The sequence below is a fragment of the Dermacentor silvarum genome, chromosome 11 (genome assembly GCF_013339745.2).
Source record: "Dermacentor silvarum isolate Dsil-2018 chromosome 11, BIME_Dsil_1.4, whole genome shotgun sequence".
Taxonomy (NCBI): Eukaryota; Metazoa; Arthropoda; class Arachnida; order Ixodida; family Ixodidae; genus Dermacentor; species Dermacentor silvarum.
This window is the reverse complement of record NC_051164.1, coordinates 96,882,443-96,910,156: the sequence shown is the minus strand read 5'-3', so window position 1 is coordinate 96,910,156 and position 27,714 is coordinate 96,882,443. Positions and strand designations below refer to the sequence as shown.

Sequence of the window (27,714 nt, the reverse complement as noted above, 5' to 3'; positions counted from 1 at the left end):
CTTACTCTAGCTTTAGTGCATAGAATATACTTACTCTAAGCACTATACTGTAGCCGCTATTCGGGACATTCCGCCATTTTCTTCAAGGCGTGACGTAGGCGCGTCGCTTACAAAATGGCGCTGATGGCCCCGTTTTGCTTTCGTAGCGTGACGCAAGTTTGACGTTTCGCCTAAGAAACTGTAATGTAGCCATTGAACCTAGCGTGGTTGATAAAGCAAAACACTTTTCCTTCCCAGTAAAAATAAAGCAGCTAGGTCAAAACGTACGATTATTCCATCAAAATCGTTTCTCGCTTCCGTTGTCTGCCTGCGCGCAGGCTGTCGTCTGCTTCATTAGCTAGGATGCGTATCCTGGGGGACTGGAATGAGTCATCGTATATAGGCGCCCATGCACTTGCTTTGTGCCTTGAGACAACATACGCGACCTGCCAGTGATGATCAGCGCACGCTCTAGGCCGCGTTATCGCTATCTCGTGAAACGCAAGTGACTCAGCCCGACTCGACTGGCTGAGAAGCGGCTGAATATCATCGATAGCGTTGCGCGCGCCACAGGTATCCGCTTGCGCGACGCAAGCGCCGGCACTGCCATCTCTTGTGCACTTCGCTGCTTACTCACACCGCGAGAGGAAACTTCAAGGCGCCTTCTTGCGTACATTTCTTTTGATAAATTAAAAAGTCACCGTTGTCATAGCCTTTGATGACGCGAAATTAATATTGATTACAATACAAACGCAATAGTGAAAAGTGCAAAATGTCACAGAAAGTTTGCCAGTTTCAACCAATATTATTACAAATAAACGGGTTTTTAATAAAAATGATGGTGCAAAACACAAATGCCAACACCACCCGAGAGCGATGCAAATGCTACGAGCACGCGTTGTTAACAAAATATTTTTATGGCCCGAAATGACAGGGAAAATGCGGCGATACGCGTCCCTCTCGACTGTCATTGCATATGGCCGCTCATTACCATAATTTGCGCGGCTCGTCGCACCACAAATTATGGCGGAAAATCTCTGCAATGGCGGCCCAGCGCAACGTCACGCAACGTCAAATTGACGTTTACGAAACGTCCCTTCCCGTGACGCTCTTCACGGCATATTCCTTCAGCCAATCAACAAGCTGACATGCCTGCTATCTTGGAACGCCACCACATATTCGTGAAATTGCAGATGCATTGCACGGGCTTCTGCACGCTACTGCCCACTTTCTTTTTAAAGCGCTAAAGTCGCAATATAGGTGCCAAGGACCACAAAAAAGTATTAGTCGATAAAACTTGCAGCTTCACGTCACGTTTCGTCATTCTGACGAAAACGCAAAATTGCATTTTGCAAAACTTCCGTTTCCCGTCACAAATTTCAAAACACGTGATCTCTGGACAGCCAATGAGACAGCCAAGATGGCGGATAATGGCGGCCGTGCAGCCGCCATGCGTGTCCACAATAGAGCCCTCTCTGTGGGCTCTCGCCCGCGTCTCCCCTAACAGTGTCGACAATGGCGTTTAGCCGTTCCGTCACATAGCCAGCGTTTTGACAGCGGTTATGTGCGGTCACGCAAACAACGCGCACAAACGTTGTCGACGGCGGCGGCGTTTTTCCCGCGTTCGCAACGAACGCGCACAGCGTTGGGGACGTGTTTATGAAGAACGTGCCAACCTTTGCCGTACCCTCTATGGCGTTATAACGTAGTGACCATAAGGCCATGCTCCCTGGGGTCACTAAATAAATGAAAACCACCGGATCATATATATTTTTCATTCTTTAAAAGTTGAAATAACCAATTACACCATGACATCTAAATTGTCATAATTGGAAATACATAATTGCCACCATAGTACAGCTTCGCTGGTCTTCCATATCCACCCCAGTGGAAAGGCTGACAGCTTTTTTACATTAGGAGAAAAATAGAGTTGTGACCATGCTTGTTACGTGACCACAATGAGATCGGTAGGTGGCACGTCCTAAGTAAAAGAGAACTTATTGGAGGTAAGAGGAAGAGGTCAGCCAGAGATAGTATGCTGTGGCCTGCTACTCTGCACAGCCTCTTATTCTACACTGGGGAAAACGGAAAGGAGACAAAAAAGAGCGATGAACGTTCATGATGATTAGAGAATGAAGGGATTCGTATATACATTAACCACGTAACACATCCGGGTTTCTTTCAAGTGAGGAGTGTAGTCCGGTGCTGCTCAAATAGTCCATGGCAGTGCTTGTAACTGTTGTGCCTAATTTGTGGTCACACATTTCTGCTAAAAAGGTACTTTCTGGAAATGTTTGCCTTACAATGCCTGCCAGCGCAGAATCTAGCGTCTTCCGCTGAGATACGCAAGGAGGGGAATCGCAAAACATATGTTTTGCGATTCCCATGTTGTTCTTATTGTTCAAAGAACGTATTGTTCCTGGCGCACAGTAGAAGAACGTGAAGCAGGGAGACTGGAAAATTGAGAGAGGCAGAGAAACCATCTTCTTAAGTTTTCATGTTCTACTTCATGCAAGGAACAATGTGTTCACTAAGCATGAGCCCCAATTAACTTGACCAAGAACAAGTTGTTTTAGATGTTGCTGAGTCTCGGACACTTTGCAGTGTTTACAGTTCAGGCTGTTCGCAAGGCCAATAAGGTGTGCGAAGCGCGACCAGTGAAGGCGAAGCCCAGGCATATCTGGGGAAGCACACTTGCTCGGCTTCGCTTGAATTTAGCTGCGACGGGAAAATTCCTGCCCTCAGTTTTTACGCTCAAGAATAACTGGCCAGCTAGCGCAATCGGCGAATATCCGTTCGAAGCCGCGCAGGAACTGGAGAAGGCAGGCGCCTGGAGGTGAAGAGAATCGCGCGCCGGGTAAAGTACGAAGAAGCGCGCTGAGTGCGCTTGAGTGCGTGGCAAAGCAACGAACAGCCAGCAAAAAAGTTTACATCGCTCGGCTAGTACGGTACCTTTACATCGACGGCTTTAGTAACAACGGTTCTTGCTATCGCATCAGCTAGCTCACTGCCGGCCAAGCCAGTGTCCAGGTACCCATAGGAAGTTAATAGAGGGACAATTCCTGTGCGCAGGGTACGATTTGTCGGGCAAACACATAATACTGACCTCTTCTTGAGAAAGAATCAATAGCTTGCAGTGCTGATTTTGCGTGAGAAAGTATTGCCCCTTTACGCGATGTGAGGCAGGAGTCAAAACGGGCAGCTTCCCGTATTGCAACAAGTTCTGCAGCTGTCGACGATGACTTGTGGTCCAAGTTGTATTGGCGGGCGGTGCCCAGTTGATGCATCACAAAGAACACAGTCGATGTGCATTAAGTAACACATCCGTCCGTGTCTATGGGCAGAAAACCACCGTATCGCGAATCCAAACGTGTCACAGGGAGTTGATTGAGCCAGCACAAGGTACACGGGACCTGTTTGAAATCTCAGGTATTTGAAGGTGCAAGACTGGTCTATGCAGCGTTCACGATGGCACTTCTGGTATGACATTAGGTGCGAAACCCGAGTGAATGACATGGCTGTGAATAGTGAGAGAGCTTGAATTGAACAGGTGCAGTCTTGGCAGGTTGCTTGAATTGAAGACAAGAAATGGTGCGCGTGTCGAGTCAGCAGTCGAAAGTGAATACGAAGAAGCTCACAAGGCATGTAAACTTCAATTGGATAGGTCTCTCGCTCCTCTATTGTGACGGAGGCCGACATACATCGTGGCAGGCAAATGTATGCTCGAAGTGCTTCAGCCTAAAGGCTTTTGAATGTACGGAGGCAAGTTGAATACATCTTCGAAAGTACAGGCATGATGTTGCATATATAGCCCAGAAACAGCGCCCGGTATAGCTGCAGTAGACTTTGTACAGAAGGGCCCATCGCAGCCCTGCTGCAACACGAAGAACGCGTATAAATCTAGAAAGTATGGTCTGTAGCGTATTTGACATGCTTCGACCAAGATAGGCTGCGCTAAATGACGGCACATAAGTAGTTATAGTGCTTGATACTAGGAATGACAATTCGATCTGGGAAGATCGGGGACCCCATAATTTATTTCTTTGTTGATGCCAGTGCAGTACATTTCGCTGCGGGAACCTACAGGCCTTGGCGGCGCAAGTCATTTGGTTTTATGGTTGTGACCCGTTGTAGTCTTGTGAGAATTAGCGGACGCGTTAATCCAGAGGCCCGTATGCATATATAGTGTCCGAGTTAGCGTTGATGTTCAAAGTGTCTGGGAGCTCAGCTCTAAGAACGATGAGTGTGATCTTAAACAATGTTGGATTGAAGACTGCCCTCTGTGAGCACCACAGACACCACGGCCAACGTAGTGTCTGCGCTCGTCAGCATCAGTTTTATCAACATACAAATGGTATGTCGACTAAGGTATAGCTAAAGATCCATCTGTAGAGTTGGTACCTATGTCAAGGTCTTGAAGTGCACCAGGGATAGCCTGATGAAGGACGTTATCGTAACCGCCTTTTATATCCAAGAAAGGCTATGGGTCTAAACAACGTGTTGAATATACTTTTTTATGAGTTCTAATAGAATTGAATTGAAATGAAAATGCCACTCGGCCACTAATCGCCGACGTTGTCTTTTTTGTTCTACGGAGGAAAGTAGGTCGATAATGTGTATAGATGACCGGCCTCCATCTACCAGAATCCATCTATATAGCTGGCAAGGTTACATTTTATTGCAATAGCAATTATGTGGACACTCCAGGCGCCTTTCTGCTGTAGCCGCCGTCATCGCCATCAGGTTCCGTATGAAGTCCAAGAGCGATAGAATCGTCGCCGTGCGCCGTATGCTGTCAGTGCGAGTGAAAGTGTGCGAGGGTGGGCCGGCGATCGCGGCTCAAACTCACGTACCCAAGGGAGGGAAGCAGGAAGACGTCGCGCGCAATGCTCTGGGAGGAGGGTAGGGTGAGGTGGGGCGTACGGATGGTAGGCGCGTTCTATTCCAGGCGGCCCGGGCAGCCGCGCGCGCGCGATCGGTCCGCAAGGTTCCGGGGGAAGGGTAGGGAGGGGAAGGGTTAGTCTACTTCGGGCGGCCCCGGCGATCGCGTGCGCTCGCCTGGGCCCCTGTATCTTGAAAGCCACGTGCGTCGGGGACACAGTCCGCCTTGCGCTGTTTTAGCAGCTTAGTTCGCATTGATGCGAGACGCAGCACGAAGGTCAATTCGCTCGCTGCTCCGGCGTTAATTGACAACGAATTTCCGTGGTCATCGAGTGAGATGTGTTCATGTTTGCTTCGCGCGCGTGGCTCCATGCTTGCTCATTTAGTTAGTATGCCTATGTTTACAAGCTTATACGTCCGGTAAAACTACGATCCTTTCTTCGTATAGTTGTCCACTCATTCGCTATCGCAATCGATGCTTCGCCTTTCGGACGAAACTGCGACCTTCTTTCTCCTAGAGCCATTCTAATCTCGGTAGTAGCAAGAGTTCCATTACTACGCCGGCTCAGTTAGATCCCGTGATTGGCCAATAGGAATGAAGCTCGTATAAACACTTGCCTGGTTTCAAGATGATCACTATGCAGCTGCATTTAAGCTGCATTTAAGGTTTTCCAGAGCAGTCGCTACGGATCAGGTGGAATTGTAGGATAATAGGAGAATTTCCTGCTCTTCCTGGCTGGAATGGCAGACAGCTGACTAGGTGGTGCCATCAGGCTCTGGAGCGGATGAAAGTCGGGAGGTAGAAATCAGAGCGTACATGTTGTAGTTAAAGGACTGACGCTTTCAGTGACGCTACACAGTAATATACCGGGTGTCCCAGTTAACTTGGACCAAGATTTAAAAGACACAAGAGCTCTGGAGAAATCGTACTGACTGCATAGTAGCCGTAGTCATGTGTACTTATAGCCAGTATTTTTTTCATCACGAAGTATTATTTGTTTTTAATTGGTGAACTTTTTAATTATTGCTTGAATCGCAAACATATCATTTACAAAGTGGTAGGGCACCTTAAATAACCTCCGAATCAAGCATTTGTTTCGTGATCAGCTTTGCCTCGTTGGTTTTTCCGGGAAAAAAAAAACAAACTAAAGAGCGGGAAACATCCAAAATACGAAATAGTTATGAGCACGCGCGCCGTTACTCAAGCGCTTCCAAGCGAATAGCCACGGATACACTGCTTTACAAGCGGCGGCAGCTCGATACCAGTGTTGCGGAATGGACGCTCCCATTCCATTCTAATTTCATTCCGGAGAATTAGAACTTGCCGCAATTCCATTCCTTGAATTCCTCGGAGTGAAAAAACTTAGCCCATTTCCACTCCGGGATAGGCCGGGCAGTTCAACTCCATTCCCGTAATTCTTCAACGTAGGAAAGGCATCGTGATAGTTTCATCGAGTTACCGATGAACGCACCATCAAGCTGATGTCATCAGACGCGTTAAGAACTGCAAAAATACGCAAAACACGTTGCCAAGGTCGAGGGATAGTAGGTTGGTGACATATCTCGTGTAGTACAACCACCCTATTAAATCCCATAGGGGCAGTTATCCCGCTACCTATAGTATTGACATGGACAGCATGTTTTAACGGCTTATTGGGATGTTTTAATATTGTTTAAGCTTAAATGCGTTAATGCTAAAATGATGACATAGCGTATTTTTATGTTGGCAGAAGTAGCGTTGAAGAAGATCTTATATTCAGTAAGCAGCTTTGTCATGCGTCTGGAGCGCTCGTGAATATGGAGAAAACTAAGATTTGGTTATAGGGGAACAGAACCCTCCAGATCTGCTGGTATTAGTTGGAAGAGTGCACCGCTCGAGCACCTTGTCGTGCCTTTGCATCAAATACGGAACACTGGGCCACACTGCTCGTGACCACTCACGCATGTCAAGCGAGTATTATGTGAGACGGCGCGCAAGCTGGTATGCGAAAATTTGCAGTCAACACAAGCATCGCGCCAGCGTCAATACGCATCAGAACTTAAGAAGCGCTTTTTCGAATATGCGTCCGATTAGCCGACGGCGGCAGAAGAAAAAAAAAATGTCGCAGTTTTGCCCGAAAGGAAGCCTCAATTGCGATAGCAAATTAGTAGAGAGCTATAAGGAGTAGGGATAGTAGTTTTATCGGCTGCATAAACAAGACACATTAGCTTACTAACCGAATTAACAAGCGTGGTGTGAGCGCACAAGCAAACATGAATAGATGACACTTGATGACGGCAGACAACCGCTGTCAAAACGCGGGCGTGGGGAAGCGCGGCCGCCGCAGCGAGCGAAGGTTCGTGCGGTCTATCGCTTCAACTGAAACTGAGCGGCGAAAGTACAGCGCATACGAAGGTCAGAGCCGTGTGGAGATCGCTTTCAAAATACGGTGCGCGCGACACCGACAGCCCGCTGCGGCGCAAAGTACAAGAACACATTTGTTGACAGAGTAGAACCCCCCCCCCCCCCCCCCCCCTCCTTCTCGCGCTGCCTTCCCGCTTTGCTCCTTTCGCGTGGGAAATTGCGTCGCCAGTTCCCCTTGCGCCCGCTTGCAAGGTACGCATTTAGTGCCGCAGCACAGCGTCACCCCCCTTCCCCTCCTCCAATACCCCCACGGCCTTTCGCGCGACTGAAGTCGCCTTTGCTCTCCGCCGTCCGTTCGCTCTCCGTGAAGGCGCGCGTTCGCCGCGCGCTTTCACTCGCACATACGGCGCGCGGTGACGATTTTATCGCCCTTGACCTTCATACAGAACCTCACAGGAACGGCGACGCCCATGGCAGAAATCAGCTTGAAGTGTCCATATCATTGCTATCGCAATAAAACAAAGAAGTGAAAGGTGCGGAGACATCAGGCGGCCGGGGCGAAGGCGCCATGGCCGAGGTAAAAAAAAAAAACCACTAGGCGTAAGGGGGGAGAGTATGCCGCCGCCGTACTTCCGCACGACGAATACCAACGGCATAGAGCCGCGGTTACGCGAACAATCGAGACAAACTTCGGAGCAACTCAGTTGCATAAGGACAGAATTGTAGTAGGCACATTGCTTATAAATGTACCGTGCTTGTAATCAGCGAAGTCATTTAAAAAAATTGCCGCGTATCTGCGTGCTTCGCTGCAAATGTCGTCGAAAGACGATAGTCTTCTGCCGGCCGTACTACATGAGTGCTGGTCTGATCCGCGGCCACCCGTGATGCTGTTCTCGTACCATTTCCGTCCTGGCATGATAAATGCAATGGAGGTTCAATGGAGGTTTGTTTGAACAGATTTAATTTTACCGCATTATTTCATCAAGCGGCCATTTATGTTTTGCCCTGCCTCAGACAGCACTTCCTTTATGTTGAATCGGCCGCATCTGGCTGGCATTGATAAAATTGAGGAGGCGCTGCGTGAAACATGGACGCCATCTGGCAATACATCGGGAAACATGAGCTTGTGCAGAGGGTTTCCTTCCTCCATGGCAGAGGGCGCTCGTCGGCGCGCAGTCGGTGAACGTCGTTCGTCGGCGCGTATAGCATGGCATTTTCAGCGCAGCTTAAGAAACTAGGGTCTTTAGAGTTACGTATCTATGTATTTTCTATTAAAGGAACACACCTCCTAATACTTACCTAGTGATGTTGCGCCTCAGATATGCGTAATATTTACTTTGTGATCGATAACGTTCACAAGTATGAACAGCCGTACCAGTTTAAGCAGTGTGGGCGGTAAGCAAGTGGTCCAACTTTGGCCGGGTGGCTGAATCGGGTGACAGACAGACAAACAGAGAGACAGACAGACAGACAGACAGACAGACAGACAGACAGACAGACAGACAGACAGACAGACAGACAGACAGACAGACAGACAGACCAAATTTTCAGCGTTTAAGTTCCCCAAGAAAGACTAGCGTCTTTAAAATACTGCTTTATGGTTAAATTCGATGCTCTGATTTACTAACGTTTGAACGTGGGCTGGTTGGTTTTTCGGCACATTTTGACAAAGAACAGCGTGTAGACGTGTGTGTGTTTGGAAAAAGACGTCATTCCATTCCCATTACATTCCGGGAAAAGGCACTTAATTCCATTCCCCTTCCATTCTTCCAAGCGTTGTCGCCATTCCATTGCCATTCCATTCCGGAGTCGCGAAAATGGGGAATGATTCCGGAGTCATTCGAATTCCGGAGTGGTAACTCCGCAACACTGCTCGATACAGGGCTTCATGCTATGTGATGGTCGCGGCATTCATCAGAACAGGCCGCTGACGCATTGATAAGCGTAGTGGAGCCGTAGGGGTATAGGGGGGATTTCGAAACAGGGAAACCGTGATGGCGAACTTGGGACTGTAATTTTGCGCACTCATCGTCTTCTGTAGAAAGGCGCGCTCGGAACGTATGCGCCTTTTGTTCGCTTTAGTAATAGAAACAAACTTTGCGAAGGTCATGTCCATCTATAATGCGTTTTGACGGATCTGTACGGCCAGCATATGCTGTTGTCGATTACGTAAAGCATTTTTGCTGGACGTGTGAGTGCGTAGATAATAGACAGTCTTAGAATAGCGTTTGTCGCCTTATGTACGTTAAACGTAAGCCCAAATGTCACTGCTGTACCTGTTATGAAAAGTTCACACAATAATATATATATTTTTTAATTTTGAGCTATTCTTTCTATTCTTTAATAGATGACTCAAACATTTTGCAGGTAAATGCGGATACAAAGGAGTTCATTTTAATTCAACTCACAATATGGAAGGAGAATGCATGCTGCTCACATGTTACCACAGGGATAAGCAAGTTGGAATTATGAAGTAAGTGTGATATATTTTTGTTGAGCTTTTTTCTCATTCGTGATAATCAGGTGTTCCTAAACTTGATATTTCACATCATATAGAAAAAGAAGAAGTGAAAAGAATAAGTAGACTACTGTCATAATATTATTTTATTAACTCATTTACTGGAAACAGCACTTTTGAGCCCACTACTGCTTCATGCGTTTAGAGATCCCAATTGATCCTGAAACAAAATAAAACCCACGGACAAATTCTTGGAAACTCCAGGCCAAGGCGAAGAGGTTCTCCTACAAACTGAACTCTTAATATTTTATTGGTGTGGAAAACACAGCTTTCGATTTCACTTTTCGTTCGACAAAGGTACCAGCAAGACTATTCGAAACAATTATGTTTGTCGCTTTGGATTTTCAATATATTGCGGCTACATCACATCCGCTAACATTTTTTACAAGGAACTTCCTAATGCGACTATAGCAGCGTTCAGAAACGCTATTTGCCGGGTTTTACGGCTTTCAGAAAGAACTGGATAATTCACAAAGTTGATATTTTGTGATACTGAGGCGAACAATAGGGGCAATCTGCAAGCAAGTTTTGAAATTTGTTTGTGAATCAGGGGTTAAACCAAGATTGCTAGACTTTCGTTGTCGGCCAATTTAGAGGCGTTATATGAAACGCTTCAAACGTTTATCCGCTTGGATCTCTTCAATGATAACTGAGAAACGCGTACGCTACCTGTGGATTGGAAGCACGTAGACATTTTCCTCATTCCAAAACCAGGCAAACCCTCCAGCTTAGAAAATCGGAAACCTATATCACTGACTTCATGCCTCTGGAAGCTCTTGAAATACGTCCGCATGAACAGACTTTAACCCTATGCAGAATCCAACGGCTTGCTTCTCAAAACATTGTCAGGATTCTGGCCCCACATTTCAACCTATGACATCCTCACTCAGCTGAAGGAACATGTCCTTGAACACATCCCACCAGACATCACCGGAGCGATCCTAGCACTCAACCTCAAAGATGCTTTCGACTACGTGGCTCACTAGACCTTCCTTACAAGCCTAAGTCTCACCAGATGGGGAAGTAACACTTACAACACACGCGCCTTTCTAACCAATCTCGCGCCCACAAAAGGTATTGGCTCACTTAGAACCCCTACGTGACCTACACACAACAAAATAACCCCACGAGGTGCTGTCCTACCACACACCCTTTTCAACATTGCTATGATGAAACTACCGAACAAACTCACCGCAATTCTCGGAATCAGGCCTGCAAGATATACGTGATAATATCACTATCTGGGCCACAACTGGTTCTGAAGGAGAGAAACAAGACGCACTGCAGCAAGCGACCGACGTCGTCCTGCAACATGCATAAACGAGCGGTCTCCACTGCTCCCCCGAGAAGTCGGAACTGTCAATCGTCCGACACAAATCCCGAAGAAAACTTCATGAAGTACCCCACATCACACTTCCCCTCGATGGCATAGAAATACCCACAGTTAACTGCATCCAATTCCTCGGTCTCCACATACAAGAAGAGGGCGGAGGCGTGTACAGCATCCAACATCTCAAAGAGACCACCTCTCAAATTATACGCATGATTAGTCGCATTTCCACCAGGCAACACGGACTGAAAGAAGACGACGTCATTCGGCTCGTCCAAGCCCTTAGGTATAGTAAGTGGTTCTTGAGGGAAAGGGAAAGGTTGGCGCTATCTTCTGCAGCCCTTGAGGGAGCACGGCTCAGCGCCAAAATATATAGTCAGCCGCATCACCTACGCTGCCCCGTACCTGCCCTTCACTCTCAAAGAGAAAGTTGAAATAGACATATTTCTGCGGAAAGCGCACAAGCAAGCACTTCGCCTACCACCGGGTGCCGCCACACTCAAGCTCAAAGCTTTGGCAGTGCCTACCACAATAAGCTAGATAATAGGCATCCGCTTCACTAGCCAACAATAAAGCCTCACACCAACGGGCATAAAGGTTCAAGCTTGCCTAGGCTACCCCACAGGCGCGCCTATATATATATATATATATAGACAGACACACGCGCCAGGGCTGCTTCCACAGACGATGCCACGAGCAAGCAACTTATCTGGCCCCGAACATCCGGGAGGGCATAAGGGTATGGCCCCCATTCACAGAAGCATGCACCCGGAACATCATGCCGATCATCGCCAAGCTCGCGCGAAGACCTTTCAGACAAACTACGACAACCTTCCCATCATTCTGCACATATGCTGCGCAGTACACCCAAAAAGCATTCATGACGGTTAGTTTCGTGAACTATAACCTTCAAGAGGTGGCCTCGATCACGGCTTGCACAACCAACGTCGTCGAAGCGGAGGAGCCAGCTATTGCAGTGGCCATAACATCCAGTCAAACCTACGAGCACGTCACAGATCTCACTGACTCCCAATCAGCCGGTCGTAGCTATGCCCGAGGCAGAATACCTTTTATCGCCCACTGACTTCTCAAGCGAGCGTCCCAACTATCAGCCGTTGAAAAAGTGTGGAATTTAGAACACGAGTCCCTCCGAGGAAATCAGCGTGCGCACGCTTTAGCCCGAGCCCATGACACCCGGTCCCCACAAGGGAGGTACACGACGGCATCTATGGAGCCGATGGGCGTGCCCCAACATACAGGCAGCTCCGCAAATGCCCAACCTTGTGGGGAGCCATGCTGACTAGCTGCACCCTTGTGACCAGCAACAGCTGGTCACGAGGGCAGCAAGCGCCGCAGGAGCCATAGTCTGAGAGCCCCTCGCCGCACAAGCGGGAAGGCACTTGCTTTTTCTTCATTGTGCTTCTTTTTTACCAATGCTTTTCCTCCTCCTCCTCCTTCTTCACTTGTCTGGTAGGACTAAGCACATCAAAAATTGCATATTTTCCGAAAGTCATCTAATGGTTGACAGCTTCTGAATGTTTGAAGTATGTAGGTTAATAATGTGCTTCGAAAATAGATTTTTCAACTCGTCTTTACCCGAAAGTGGTCTGATAACAATGCCATGTGGTTGATTTCGCCCGGCCTCCTCGGTTAACAATGCGAGGAACAGTGCTCATATTTCGGTAAATATATGTTGCTTGTTGGGAGTGACGAACGATAAATCTTTATATTCGGTGTAGGTTAATTACAGCCAATGTGGAGAGTTATTTATTCAAGCCTTGCAGAGTATCACGCTCTCGTTATGACGATGTTTCCCAGAATCATAAAAGAATGGCAAAATATACCAGCTTCAGCTGCAAACTAAATAGGGAAAATGTTTAGTGTACTGTGGGGTTAGAAGCTTGTGTTTCTAGCTTGAATGCGAGCGTTACAAGTACTTGTTAAACCGTCGCTTTATCAGTTTTTGATATAATGACGAAAAACTTTGTTTCTCCGGTGTACTTAGTAAACTATAAAAGCCACTTGGTTTTTATGTCTCAGGGGAAGGTGCTTGGTAATGTGTACGTGAAATTCAAATTGTGTTGGTAATTCATAGGGCCCTTAGCATATGTTACCTATGCAAGTGCTTCAGAGCTTTATGAGTATGTTTTACGAGCGGCTCAAACGTTTGCCAGCTTCGTTGGTGTAACTACATACACCAGGAAGACAAAATTTAACGAACTTAGAGAAACGCTATTCAAAATTGTGTGCCAAGTTAAACAAACGCCTGGGTACCCATTGCCGCCTTTGTAAACGAAAATCATTTATTAGGTGCTCGACAGTGCCCCACTGTTTTTTTCAGCTGCGTTTCCCTATGGCCCGAGTGAACTCTGCATTAGAAAAAAAAATTGCAGAAATACGTGCCACAGCAATTGCAATATGGCCCTAAAATTTCGAGTTCGTGGGTTAAGTAAAAGGGTTAAAAATAATTATTGAACCCTCGTTTTCCAGTTTCTCCCTGCTTGATAACGAAGAATGTGCATGTATTCTCAGGTGTCTTCGATCAACTTTAAGGTCCACCCGGTTTATATTCGAAGAAACTAAGGGCAAGATGTTGGGTAGTGTTTACGTAAAATTCAAAGTATGTGGGTTAGTTATGGCTTGTGCAGTAAATTACCTATTCATGTGCTCTGGGGCATTATCAGTGTTTTTCGAGCAGCGCAAAATTTTGACAGCTGCACCGGTCTAATTACATATGCCAGTATTACCAAGTTCGGGGAACTTAGAGGGTACACTATCGCAAATTTGTGGTCCTAGGACCATGTGCATTAGTTAATGCCTTTCTAAAAAATTCCTTTAACAAGGGCCAGAAAGTGTGAAGCTGTCGTTTTGAGCTATGCTTTCTTTGCCTCGAGAAAACTCTGTGCTAGAAAAAAAATCTGATTTTCCTTAAATGCCGCGCATGTTGACTGCAATGCGGCTCAGAATGTTCGTGTTCGTGGCTTAAGTAGGAATGTTACAAATAATTACTGAACCTTCGTTCTTCTGGTTTTTATATGCGTGACAAGACGTTCGCCTAGTGTCCTTGGTGAAATAAACTACTCAACGTTTCATGTTTGGTGAAAGTAAGGAGCAGGTAATCGGTGATGTATAAGCAAAGTCGGAAGCTAGTATGTTAATTAGGGCCTTGGCAATAAATTATGTATACAAGTGTCCTTGAGTGTGGCGAAGCGGTATAATGAGAGGCCCAGAATTTAGCCTGTTGTTCTGGCGTATATGCACAAATGCCACAGAGGTCATATATAGTGAAAATTGATGGTCAATAGTGGCCATAGCGAAAACTATGGCCAATAGTCCTTTCAGGTAATTTGTATTTGTATGAATTACAGTCTTTGTAGACATTCCATCACAGGTGCGGGGAAGCATTATATGCGGGAAAGGTTGCAAATGGGGCAGTGATATACGGACAACGTTTCAATTATGTGATATAATTACAGGCAACTGAAACTCTTATTATAACTGATAAAAATAAATAGCTTGGCTAAAATTGTATTGGGATTCTGCAAGGTCGTACAAGTTTGCTTTAATTTATTTGCTGTAGCGGAGTGGGGACTTGTGCTCTATTCCTTACGCTAGACATTTTACAATATTGTAAAAAATTTATTACCCTATGAAATACGTGTTTGCTTCCCTAAAGCCATTTAGCTTAGAACATATTGGTGGGTGAAATATTTTGCGCAGCTTTGGTTATGCCATACGTTTATGGCCTACTCGTTGGCGCGACGATACATTGATTCTTTGTGCTGGACCATCAAATCAACTTCTTCCTGTCTAACTGTACCATACATTTATTAACTCACACGTCGCCGGCGGTATATGGCTGCCGTCTTTACCTGTCTTTTATTCAGAACAGCAGTTACAACTGTGTCCAGTCATTTGTGACGCTTCTGTTCGTCACAATTTCGCCCGAAAGACGAAGCATCGATTCAAATTCGTGGACAACTATACAAAGTAAGGATAGTAGTTTTATCGGCCGTACAAACTTGTAAACATAGGCATAGTAATTAAATTAACAAGCATGGTGTCACGAGCGCACAAGTAAACATGAGCACATCTTACTAGATGACCGCGGAAACTCGCTGTCAAAACGCTGGAGTGTCATACGTGGCTCCAAACTATCCCTCATAGCCAACATAAATACATTTACAATAAAGGCTTCAAGCAATTATTATTCTTAAAGTTTTGTCGCATGCAACATGGGGTAGTGATAGTAAGTGTCTAATGAACCTGTACAAGAGCCTCATACTAACCCCGTTTGGATTACGGCGCTGTAGTCTGACACTATGTCGCACCCAGCGCGTTAAAGATACTGGATGCTGTTCATCACTTAGGCATCCGCCTGGCTACAGGCGCCTTCAGGACAAGTCCTGTACCCAGTCTATACGTTGTATCTAATGAGTCGCCACTTAACCTGCAAATGCCATCCTCTAGTTTTACGCATATCCGCAAAGTGTTTTCGAACCTTGAACATCCTTGTTACGCCACTGTAAATGACACGTGTGCTACACTGTTTCATAATCGACCAATATTCAGAGAACCCTTCTGGCTGCGTGTTAGGTGGCTTAGTGAATAAACGGGTGTCTCACTTCTAAAACACCGTTTAAAATCCCAGAAAGGCCCTTACCGCCGTGGCACTGGGAAGTCGTGAATGTGACACATCATTTGTACAAGTCTCGAAGCACGCTCCACAAGAAAACATTCGAATGCACTCCTGTTATACAAAGCTGCAAGCGAAATACTCGTGCACGGGATTTTACACGGATGCATGAAAGTCACACGTGGGCGTTTCCTGTGCAATAGTCGGACCATCATTTTCGGAATTAGACGTTGTGCACCTACTAACGAGCATCTTTACGGCTGAGGCATATGCGTTATTGTCGGCTGTAAAGCATATCATGCATAGAAATTCATAGAAGGCGATAATATTTACAGATTCATTGAGCGTAGTTAAATCTTTAATGTTGCTACAAAAGCACATAAATCCTGTAGTAATTAAACACTATTCGCTTCTGTGCACTAGTTATGCTGCTAAACAACTTATCGTAATATGTTGTGTTCCTGGCCACAGAGGCATTCAGAGGAATGTGCTTGCGGATGAACTCGCTACATCTACAGCAATGAAACCTCGCAACGCTCCCATAGCTGTCAGAGCTATAGATTTGAAACCTTTCCTGCGGAGAAAACTAAGAAGCTGTTGGCAACACCTTTGGGATGCTGAAAAGTCTAATAAGCTTAACCTAATTAAACCTCAATTAGGCTTTTGGCGATCAACAACGAAATCACGGGCAGCCGATGTCCTCTTAACTCGGCAACTCGGTTGAGAATGGGGCGTGCACGAGTACGGCACGCACAACTACTTGTTGACTGGCGATGAACCTCCGATGTGGTAAATGTAGCGAGAGGTTCACCGTCATCCATGTCTTACTGGAGTGCCGGGAAGCAGACGCTGAAAGAAAAAAAACACTTTCCTCTTGATCCCTCTTGATCCCGAAATGTTTTTTGGTAATGAACCACTATTGAACATAGAATCAGTTCTAGATTTTTTCAATGAAGTCCACTTACTGCATGCTATCATCCCCAAAAATTTGTAACGCGGCCTCTTTTGGGAAGCCGTCGTTTTGATGGTAGTGTTTTGTATACTGCACGCCTCCAGAGCCTTACTATCAAAGAGCCCTGATGAGGCAGTAGCGCTACTGAGTCACACATTTTGGTATATCACCACTTCGTATTATATCCTTTATTTTCGCCCAGCATGTTACTGTGCGACCTTTGTATCATTGTCGTAATTTTACTTAAACAGATATTTTACGCACTCTACAACGAATGCTTTCAGGCGTCTATACAGCCATGTCATATATACCCTCTGACATTGACCGCAACATCGACTACATCATACCATTGTCTGGCGCGCTTCGACCTTCCCTGGCCCTTGGGCCATGAAAGCCCTTCAATCACCCCCACCATGGTCGCAGGGAATTTGCGAAGTAGCTGAGTTCACCACTGATAAGGGCGACGCGAGAGGCAGGTCCCCTTCTTTTCGGTAGCTGCACGCCAAGGTTACCGTTTACCGTAGACAGGGCTGTTATGTTCATGCGGCTACCGCCACGAACACGTGCTGGCGTGGCAGCTGCCTTGTCGCTTGCGTGTGCTTTGGCGACGACGTCGGCAGGGAAGCTCTATATCTTTGCAATGAATTCTACAGGCGACTCGCATATCGCATGGCTACGAATATTAATAATTAAAATAAGTTTATTTGCCATATAGATAGAAAGGCCGAGGGAAAAAAGGTGTTTACAGGCAGCTTGACCAGCCCACAGCCCCTTATTTGTTTTTTTTTGGCCGAAGGAGTATAGCAAACATAAAGGTACACACAATTTGTCTACCTGAGCAAACAATTGTGAAATGTAGAAAACATGGTAATGATCGTGTCTCGAGCAAAAACAAATTCCACTGAGAATACAAACCACGGAATAACATGAAATTAAAGCGAAAGGAAGTATGCAAAATTAAGCACTGTACATAATACGAATATTTCGATAAGAACAAGAAAATAAATCAAAGCCATCTAATTCGTAGGCGTTCAAAAGACAGGGTAACGTGTAAGATAAACACTGCTGTCTGGTATTAAGACGAGGAGTGTGAAATAACCAGCTTTCTCCATATCTAGTTGGGTAGAATGAAATTTATTTATCAAATTTACCAAGAGTTTGTAAACTACTGAGGTTTTGCCTTATATATTTTGAGCTTCACGCTCAGTCTGTACTTATATAAGCTGTGAATACTGATTACTCTAGCATTGAGAAAAAGTTGAGCTGTGTGGGACCATTATGATGCATTACAAACATGACGAATGTATTTTTTCAGTAAACGTTGAATGCGTTATAAGCTAGAGGGAGCTGAGGTTCCCCATACCGTTTGGCAGTAGTGGAGAGGAGAATAAAAAAGCGAGTTATAAAGAAGCAATTTAGTTTGCGTTTATAGTTGGTGTTTTAATCGGCCTTCTACGCCGGTGATTAGAAATTTGTTGTTAGATAGTTTTATGATCGTCCCAAGACACGTGACAAGAAAAAACTGCGCCAAGTCACTTGAAACTCTCTACAATATTAGCGAACATTGTTTAACTGCGGGAAAACATGGACCACAGAGACAGCATGGGACATGGACGGGCGCAGACTTGCAATTAAAGTTTATTCCACAAAGACCACATATAAGTACAACCCATGCTGTGTCTGTGGTCCGTTTTTTCGCCCAGTTAAACAATGTTCACTAATATGTACCAACACGCCCAAAAACAAGTTGTTCTCTACAATATCCATATTACGGGAGTTCAGTACTGTGTGTTGGTGTGGCGGAATTTTGTTTATTGGCCGGAAAATTATTGCCTTAGCCTTGTGTTCATTTATATGCATGGAGTTTGATGTAGCGCTTTTTCCCAGCGTTGACAAGGTTTTGTTAAGTGCGGATATCATTTCCGAAATATTTTCCCCTGAGAATAAGATAGTAGCATCGTCAGCATAAATAAGAAATCTTACTTCAGGGTTTATATTTACAATATCGCTAAAGTACAGATTAAAGAGATGTCCCAGTATGCTTCCTGCTGGTACACCAGTTTGGATAGATTTAACTGCAGAACATGCATTTGTTGGCTGAACCAGTTGCTTTCATTGGGATAATAAATACGATCGTAATATTTGTAAAGCCTTTCCGTGAATCCCATGTGGATGTATTTTTTGCAACAGAATGCCGTGATCCACCAAGTTGAAAGCCTTTGAAAAATCAACATATACACCAAGTGCCATAGATATTTTTCAAACTGTTCAAGTATTAATTCTTTCTGTGCAAAAAGTGCCGGTTGATTTGTTTTTAGTGAAGCAAGATTGATGTGAAGTAAGCAGTTGGTACTTTTCAATCAACTTGGATAAATACAAGTGCAATAAATTTTCAGACTTGCGAGATCACACGTAGGATAGACACTGGCCTATAGTTGCCTAAATCATTTCGGTTGCCTTTTTTATATAATACAGTTACCTTTGCTATCTTCATTTTTGTCGGAAAAACTGCTGTCGTTGTGGACGTATTAAATATGTTGGCCTGACCTGGCGCTATGATATCAGCGACGTGTTTCACAGGCCACACCTGGAGATCATCGATATCACTGGATGTACTATTTGTTAGGCTCTGTATCACATTATTTCCTGAGCTGTTGCAGGTTGCAGAAATATAGAGTCACTATTCGGTGCATTCTTGTACTCTAAGGCATCGGGCAAGCCACTGCTTGTGCCAGCCTTGCACAAGAAAGTGTTAAATGCATCAGCTAAATCGTTTCCACGTAATTCTTGGCCATTGACTTGTAGTTCCCAGGGTGCGTTGTGAAACTTGCTGCGGTGTAGGAGCGTGTTCAGTCGAGACATAAAAAATTATGTATGTCATGTTCAACGTTTACAAAAGAAAGATGGTACTGTTTTCTTTCGCAGCTTAGTTTTTTTAATCAGTTTATGTCTGTGCTTAAAAAATAAATGACTGTCGTCAGGCGCTGGCGTGCTAAAAAATCGTTGCTAAAGTTGGTCCCTTATTTTCATTTCATGCCTCAATTCCATTAAGACATTTCATGCATGAATTCTTTAATCGGATTAAAGTGAGGGTATGGCGCACCCGCTCCTCAAATTCGTTGAAGTCCTTTTCAGCTCGTTCGTAGTCATGAATGATACATTCGAGCACCTGGCCACCGACGTGCTTCAGGACTGCCAGTTAATCCACTGCGCGTCCTTAGCATGTAGCAGCTCTGGCTGGTCCAGTGCGCCAAGGCGCAGAAGATCCGCCGCCTGCACGATGAGGCAAATGACTTAAAGGCGGGCGAGCTTCCGCGTCTCGATCAGACTCACCAATGGCTGCTCCTTGTCAGGCTGCGATTTCATCGAGCGTGCCATATCCTCCATCTTCAGTGGACCGGGATAGAACACAGATCCCGGCCTTTATGACACCAGATGTACCGGATGGGACAACGGCAGCTGAGAAAGCCCATCGAGAAATACCATGGAGGCTATTAATAATAATAATTTTATTTCCATCAACTTGGTGGAGGAGGCTGCAAGTAAAAGCTGCTCCATCCAGTAGAGGCAGCTTGACGAGGCCCGCAGCCCCCTTACAGAGTATTCGGCAACAACAGTTCATACATGTATACACATGTGCATTTACATATGTATATACCTACATGTACCCACATACGCGCATATACAAGCACATACCTACGCGTGTGCATACAGAGCCACTAGTGTCCAAAAATACTTAGGTAGCTTGTGTAGTTCTCATGGTGAAAAAAATGAAACACGTAGACGCCGCTGCGCACCTATATATATATATATATATATATATATATATATACATTTATATACCCGTATATACATATACACTCATATGCATACCCATACATATACACACACATATATGCACACTTTATATACATACTAACCGAGCGGAAGTACACTTAACCAGTAACTTAAAAATCCTGCACATAGAAGTCTCTCAGTTGTTGGGCCGTTATTTGCGGGACATCAACGCCTAGATTATTTTATTTATTTAGAAGCATTGGCAATGTGTATGATAGCTTTTCCCTTAAATAATTTGCTCTGGGTGTGACCACCCGCCATATTTCTTTATGACGGGTAACATAAAATTTGTCGTTGAGTTCAAGGCTACAAAGTTCTCGTAGAAAGGAACAGTTCAGTTTTACTTCTCGCCTAAAGGCAGTATAATTTTAACACAGAAATTATGTTGGCTTCCTGAAATAAGTTTATAGTATGGGAGTTGTAAGGGACATTAAAGAGCAGCCGAACAAACTTGTTTTGCAAGACATGTAATTTGCTGGTTGCTGGCTTGCTGGTTTTATTCATTCAAACATTGCTGGTTTTATTCTAATCCAAGCTTGTGATCCGCGCGTCCTCTGCGAACGTCCTCCTTCGGTTCTATTTGTAACAAACCTAATCTTGGGAAATTTAGCCAGAACCGCTCCTAATAATTCCTGTGCCCATAAAACGCCAATTAAACTAGGCGTCCCGCAGTACCTGATCTTAGAAATCGAGCGCCTTGATTCCACTCATTTTTGAGCATATTGCTTAATCAATTGATTAAGGGTCTTGACTTTTAGAGTCTTGATGTAACATACGAGGTCTTAATGACCAATGGACTGCTCCTAAATTTGCGTACTATGTGAGGCCTGTTCTTGAAAGAATGTGTCACATCGCCCGCCTTGGCTGTGTGCGAGTACCGCTTTACCTCTCACAAGGCTGGACGTGCAGTTGACATATAATTCCAAAGAAAGTGGAAGGGAAAACAGCGCCGTACTGGAGGGAATGAGAAAAATAGAGCACACATACACAAATACCCAAGAAAGTGCACGGGTGGAAAGCCACCGGCTCAGCTGAACTGCCCGAGCATCGCACGCATAATGCGGAGATGGTGGTTTCGGCCCCCACCTTCTGCAAGTTGTCTTCCATTTTCATTTTCTCAGTGCCTTTTCTTGGATTGTGTGTTGGCTTACTCTTATAGCCTGAATTTTCTTGCCTTATGAAACAAGTCACAAACCTGCGCGGCACACGCAGCACAGTCACAGCGTAAGCGGATGGGGCGGCTCAAGAGTAGCTCCAATTTCGGCACCACGCACAACAGGGTGTTCGCGGCTAAGTCTCTTTACCTCGTTTTGACGAGAACAATCTGAACTGTCCGACCGGCGTCGACGGCGAGCGGCGGCTTCTAATGCTCTCTGCATAGCTGTCTGCTGAGCCAGACCCAGCCTGGTTGTAGCCGCGCACGTAGCTCTATGATTCGCTTCTTCAGCAGCCATCACACCTTGCGAGGAGGCGCATAACGTGTACCGAAGAGGTATCCAGAATACGTGGCGCACATCTCACATCCCTTGACCCATGGCACCGCACGTTGTTGTTGTTGATGATCATGATCATGATTGTTTATTGAAATATTCAAAACGGACTGGTGACAAATAGTCACCTATAGCCTGCTTGAGTGAACCAGGTGCAGTTCCATGTAGCATGCAATTGCTAGATGCAACTTACATGTCGGGCACGCTACGTTTGCAGGCACCTTAACTAGATGGCGCCGCCATACTGGTGGAGGTTCGGGCCGCTCGGGATCGCGTTGATTGCATGCCTCGCCTGAATCGCATCTCGTCGTCTGCGCCTGCGCACGCTGCGTTTGCAGACGCCTTACCTAGATGGCGCCAATATACTGGTGCAGACTCGGGTCATGTGTGCTTGCGCGCCGGCCTAGGGCGCATTTATAGGGCATTTTAGGAGCGAAATATAGCGGCACCCGTTCCGTCCCCGTCGTCGTAGTAGTAGTGTGTAACCAGTCTGAGAAAAAAAAAATTCCTAAGTTGTGTCCGTAGCGCGGAATCGAACCAGGGACCCCTCGCTTCCGAGCGCGCGGCGTTATCCCACTACGCCACGAAGCGCACATAGACACACGCACCACGATGGCAATAAATACCCAACATTAACGAAAGGCCACGTTTCTAGCGCGTTTCTAACGCGTTTGTGCTAGCGCGTTACGGCCCGTGTCAGAAGCTGGTGTAAGACGCTGTGGCCTCTCCGCCTTACCTTCAACGCGTTTCGAACGCGCTGCCCAAGGCGGTGGCAAGTCAAGTTCAAGTCGACTAGCGTTTATGAATACGGCGGGTATACTCTCTCAGCAGTCATGTGATGGCGTCGGCAAACGCGGTGCACGTTCCGGCATGTGTAAATGGCTACGTAAGACGCTGTGGCCGCTCCCCCTTACTAGAGAGTACTGCACGTTTCTAACGCGTTTGTGCTAGCGTCCCCTTAAGCGAGAGATCCGATGATTCCCTCCGGAGCTTCGCCCACTCATCATCATTCACCCCGTGGATATGCTGTGATTTTTTTACAGCGTCTGCAGACGCTGTAAAACATTGGAATAGCAGTTTGAACTTGTATGGTGAAGGAAGATCCTGAATTACCTTCAAACCATTTGCCATGCAGGTGAGATCTGTAGATTCGTATAATGAAAAGTGTAACGGTAATCTAACACGAATTAATGCCTTTACATTCGCACGTGTTTGTGCTGAATAAATTTGGACTTGACAGGTGAATTATCTGGCATCCTATGACAGCCTGCAAAAAAGTCGGCTTTCTTGCATAGATGGCGACTTCAATTTGTACACCTGAATGAATCAAGCCGCTCGAGTTTCTTGGAGTGTTCACCCTTGTGAAATCACCATGCGCAAAGCCTTGTTTTCTACACAGATATAGCGGCTCTCTGATGTGTTTTTGCTGGATGATCATACATAACGTCAAAATCAGGATTTCAGTCGCATAAGCCTGCCGTTTTGATTCATGTGCTCAGATTTGGTATGTAGGCTGGAAGAGCTTAACATTGCGACTTCCGCGGTCCTACAGCACATCGTCTGGTTATGAGATTTTATTGCGATAGCAATTATACCGAAGCTCGAGGCACATTCGTGCCGTTCACGCTGCCGCCACTGTTGCTACCGCCGTTGTCGTGCGTTCCCGCTTGACGGCGCATGCACGTCACGCGCGATGGTTTGGAGCGGCGGTCTCTAGATACGTGAAGTGGGCTGGACAGCAAAAACAACAAATCGGAGCGGGATCGCCGTCGACGCTACGCTCAATCGTTTCGGTGGCGGAGTCAAGGCAGCAATGTACTTCCGCTGCTGGCATGGGCGTTTTGCGTACACACACTATAAGTAGATTAGCGTTCCTCCTAAACTGATGTTTGCTGGTCTAAGTGGAACAGGCAGTAAACGTTATGATATCGCTATTTATTATTTCACTGGATGCTGGCTAAAGCCAGTAGTTTCTCGTCAGTTTCCTCTCGTGCACCATCTTGGTGTGACGCCTGCACCGCCGCTCGCTGCGCTCCTCATCACGCTAGGGTTGTGAGACGCCTCGTAGCTCCCAAGGCACTGTTCCGTCTGCCCAACACGTGTAGCCTTGCGTGCTGTGTCACACCAACACGTAAATCCCGCTTATAAAGAGAACACCGTCCGCGTAATTCAAGCGCAACGCGAAACGTTGTTGCTGATGGCCCTCGCTTCAGTCGCAGCTGTCAACTTTTTGTCCTGAAGTGTAGAAAGTGCTATTGTGATGAAACAGAAGTACAACATGCTCTGAAGATGATGCACACTAACAACAACAGAAGCATCGTGATCGCTACACAAAAGACGCCGCCGAAGTTACGGTTCAGAGCGCTGCTCAACGTAACTTTTTAGCCGCCCGTTCCGCCCGTTCCAAGGATCTACATCTACGCCTGTTCAAATAAATCTAATTTCAATTGGTGGAGGTGATCCTGGAGTGTAGTGGAGCGGTGGCTAGTTGGCATAGTGAGTCGTTGGTTCATAGCCATATTTGAGACGGCCAACGGCATGCGGTGGCGACAGTAGCGAGTGATATGTCCGGGGCGGCCACAGGCAAAGCAAATTGGTTTGTCGTCAGGAGTACGGCAAGGGTTTGTGGCCATGGGGCCAGCGCAATGGGCGCGGGGCAGAGTCTGCGCGTGCAGTGGTTGACATGGTGTGAAAGCAGGGTGCTTTCGAAGCCGTGCGTCGAACGTACGTGAGAGGAGAAGCTGCCGGATGCGACTGATGGGACACTGACAGAGCGTCAGCAATTTCTGCTTCGATCGCCTGCCGAATAGCGGCTGATAGGTAAGGAGCAGGACGCGGCTGGGGCTGTGGCTGAGCAAACTGTACCAGCTACTTCCTCGCGTATGAACGCCTGGAGCTGCGGCAGCGGTGTCGACTGGTCCGAGTTGACGGCCAGGCCTGCAAGGCTGTCGTCGTTGGTAACCAGGCGACGAGTCAAGGCCCACTGTTTCCGGAGTTCGTCGTATCTCTGTAACAGTTTGAGGGGTTCCGCTACGCTGGTCGGGTTTTTTGCAAGCAGCATCTGAAACTCTTATCTATGAGGTTAGATAAAGTCAGTCTTTTTTACGAAATCTGGTAGAGCTCTACTGGAGCTTGTTTGAAAGCAGCTTAACGTCTACAAGAAAGTCCGGGGCAAAGTGCTGGAGGTTGGCGAGGTGCATGCATTCATGAAGTGATATTTTCTGCTTGGATTTCAGGTGTGAGGATCCTGGTCCAGGCTGTGTGCGAGTGCCAACCACAAACAAGACATTTCCAGAGTGCTGTCAAACAAACTGCTCAGAACTGAAATGTGAGTGTCATTTAGAGTAAGCGCTTGATATTGATGCAAGATATGTTAATGGTCGGGGGCATGAGCAAGGTGCAAGAATGCCAGCTCACTATGGTTTTTTTTGCACATAAGCAAACCTCAGGTGGTCAAACGAAATTCGGCAGAACCCACCTCCACATAACTGTCGACGGCAAAGCGCTTAACTTTAACCAATACAGGGACGCAAGGTGTTCCCACCGTCGAAACGAGTTGTGCATGAGGCGTGTACTGCAGCGGGACTCCTAATTCGCGCCTCCCTAAGAACACTCGCCGCGATCTAGTGACGCCGCCACAAAATCTTCGCTGGCCTCCCAAATGTATGGCGTACTGGTGCGTGAGATGACAGCACATGCATGCATACATAACATGAATGACATGCCATGATATCAGTGACATGGCATATTTGTCATGGCATGTATGTATATCATGGCATAAGTGGTACGAATGACATGATGCCAACGTGTGCATATGCTTGTGTGTGTACGAGCGTGTGTCTCTGTGTGTGCGCGCCTCTATTTGTTGTTGTCCAGTTCACCCATTTTAGTCGTTATTATGGATTACCAGCTTGGCCAAACTGCCACTCTGGCTACGACACCGATAAGCAGTGTGGACAAAGTTTCATTCCTACGTTGGCGAACGTGGCTGAGCATGAGCAGACATTAGTCGGCGTGTTAAGGAGTAAGGATAGTAATTTTATTAGCTGTATAATCTTCGAGAAGCAGCAGCACCAGCAACGCGCAGAACTGTTGTCGACGCCGTCGGCGTTTTGCCCGCGTTCGCACCGAACGCGCGCGGCGTTGGTGACTGTTGCCGGTGCCTCTGGGGGTGGCTCGGAGGTTTTCGACGAGATAACGGGATGATGATGATGATGATGATGATGATGATGATGATGATGATGATGATGATACGGGACACTCTACGAGCAGCGTCGGAAGTCTTTATCACCTTCTCGCCTCACAACGTTTTTTATGTAATTACGCATTTGGTGCCGCAGCTAAACGTCACCTCCCCTCCCTCCCTCCCATCCCCCCATGGCCTATCGCGCGACGGAAAAGTCGCGTTTGCTCTATATATATGGTGATTGTAAAGGAGGAAAGAGACGCTTAATTCTCCAGCCGTTCAGGGAGCACGGCGCAAAACGCGCGTTTGCTCTCCACCGTGCGTTAATTCCCCGTGATTCGCACATACAGCATACGGCGCGCGGCGACGATTTCATCGCCGTTGACGTCGTACGGAAACTCACGGCGACGTCGACAGCGACGGCGACGCAGACGGCATAAATCCGCTTTGAGTGACCATATAATTGCTACCGCAATAAAACTCCCATTTTCGTTTACTTCGGCCTGTTTCGTTCGCTATATCAACTCTTATACGCAGCAAACGTAAGAAGAAACGTACTGGGGTGGTATTCTGTAAGAGTCTACCTAGTGGACTGTCCATTTCGGCGACCGTTGATTCGCTGCTGCTTGACGTGCAGCAAGGTGCCAGCCAGTCTCCTTCCTGCACGTCAAGCAGCAGCGAATCAATGGTTGCCGAAATGGACAGTCCACTAGGTAGACTTACAGAATACCGCCCCTGATCTAAGCACCCTTCTTGAATGATATCGACTATCAGCCAATGGCAGCGATCTATGGTAATCATGCATATAACAACATATGAAAGTCGCCGGCAGCTTCGAAATGGGTGAGACGGAGGACACCATTTGAAAAGAGGTGGTTTGAAGGAAAGGTACTTTCGCGCTCCGCTTGTGAATTCCACTCACCGCACACGACTGCAAAATTTGGCTAAGATGTTCCCAGCTGCATATTCTATTTGCGAAATGTTTTGCCACCGAGCGCGAAGGGTGGTCGAGGGCCCATTTAAGTAAGAGAAAGAGTGGAGTGGTAGGGATTCGTTAAAGTGAGTGCCTTTTGACGTACTGCAGATGACTTTGCCTCTGAAAGACATGATTACAACATCATTCACGTATTCTCCCCCTCTTGAAGCATTTCACAACATTATCTAAGTGCGTAGACAGTACTGTGAAACTTGTGTTTATTCTGGCTTTTGTGAGCCAGATTGCTTGTAGTTGTAAAACGTGTGTGCAATGGCATTGCGAGTGCTACAGGATTTATACTTCGTAAATAGCCGTACAGTGTGTGACAAACTCGATTTATTCTTGCACTGAAGTTTTTGTGTAAAGTTCTAAGTCAATGTTTTGTACAAAATATAGTTGGAGAAATATTTCGGTGAGGCATTAATTATATTATCATGCCACAGACGCAATCCCCAAAAAATCCTTTATGTCCTTCATGCTGTGATGAGTTATTGAAATTTAATTGTTGGGGAAGGCAATTGGTGTGCGAGCAATTTAGTCAGCTGATAGTTTAGATAATAGACATAGTTAGTTCGAGAAATTACC

General features: G+C 46.3%; 1 protein-coding gene and 1 long non-coding RNA gene across 2 annotated transcripts in view; both read left to right on the top strand.

Annotated features, from left to right (window-relative positions):
- The window catches only part of LOC119432761 (uncharacterized), a 172,193-nt gene that overhangs the window by 5,809 nt on the left and 138,670 nt on the right, over nt 1-27,714 (top strand). The window contains exon 3 of the long non-coding RNA XR_007464438.1: nt 25,204-25,295. This is a non-coding gene — a long non-coding RNA (uncharacterized LOC119432761). The remainder of the gene's footprint in view (nt 1-25,203; nt 25,296-27,714) is intronic.
- Nucleotides 1-27,714, top strand: part of LOC119433285 (uncharacterized) — a 148,950-nt gene that overhangs the window by 53,618 nt on the left and 67,618 nt on the right. The gene's annotated exons all lie outside the window — the stretch shown is intronic.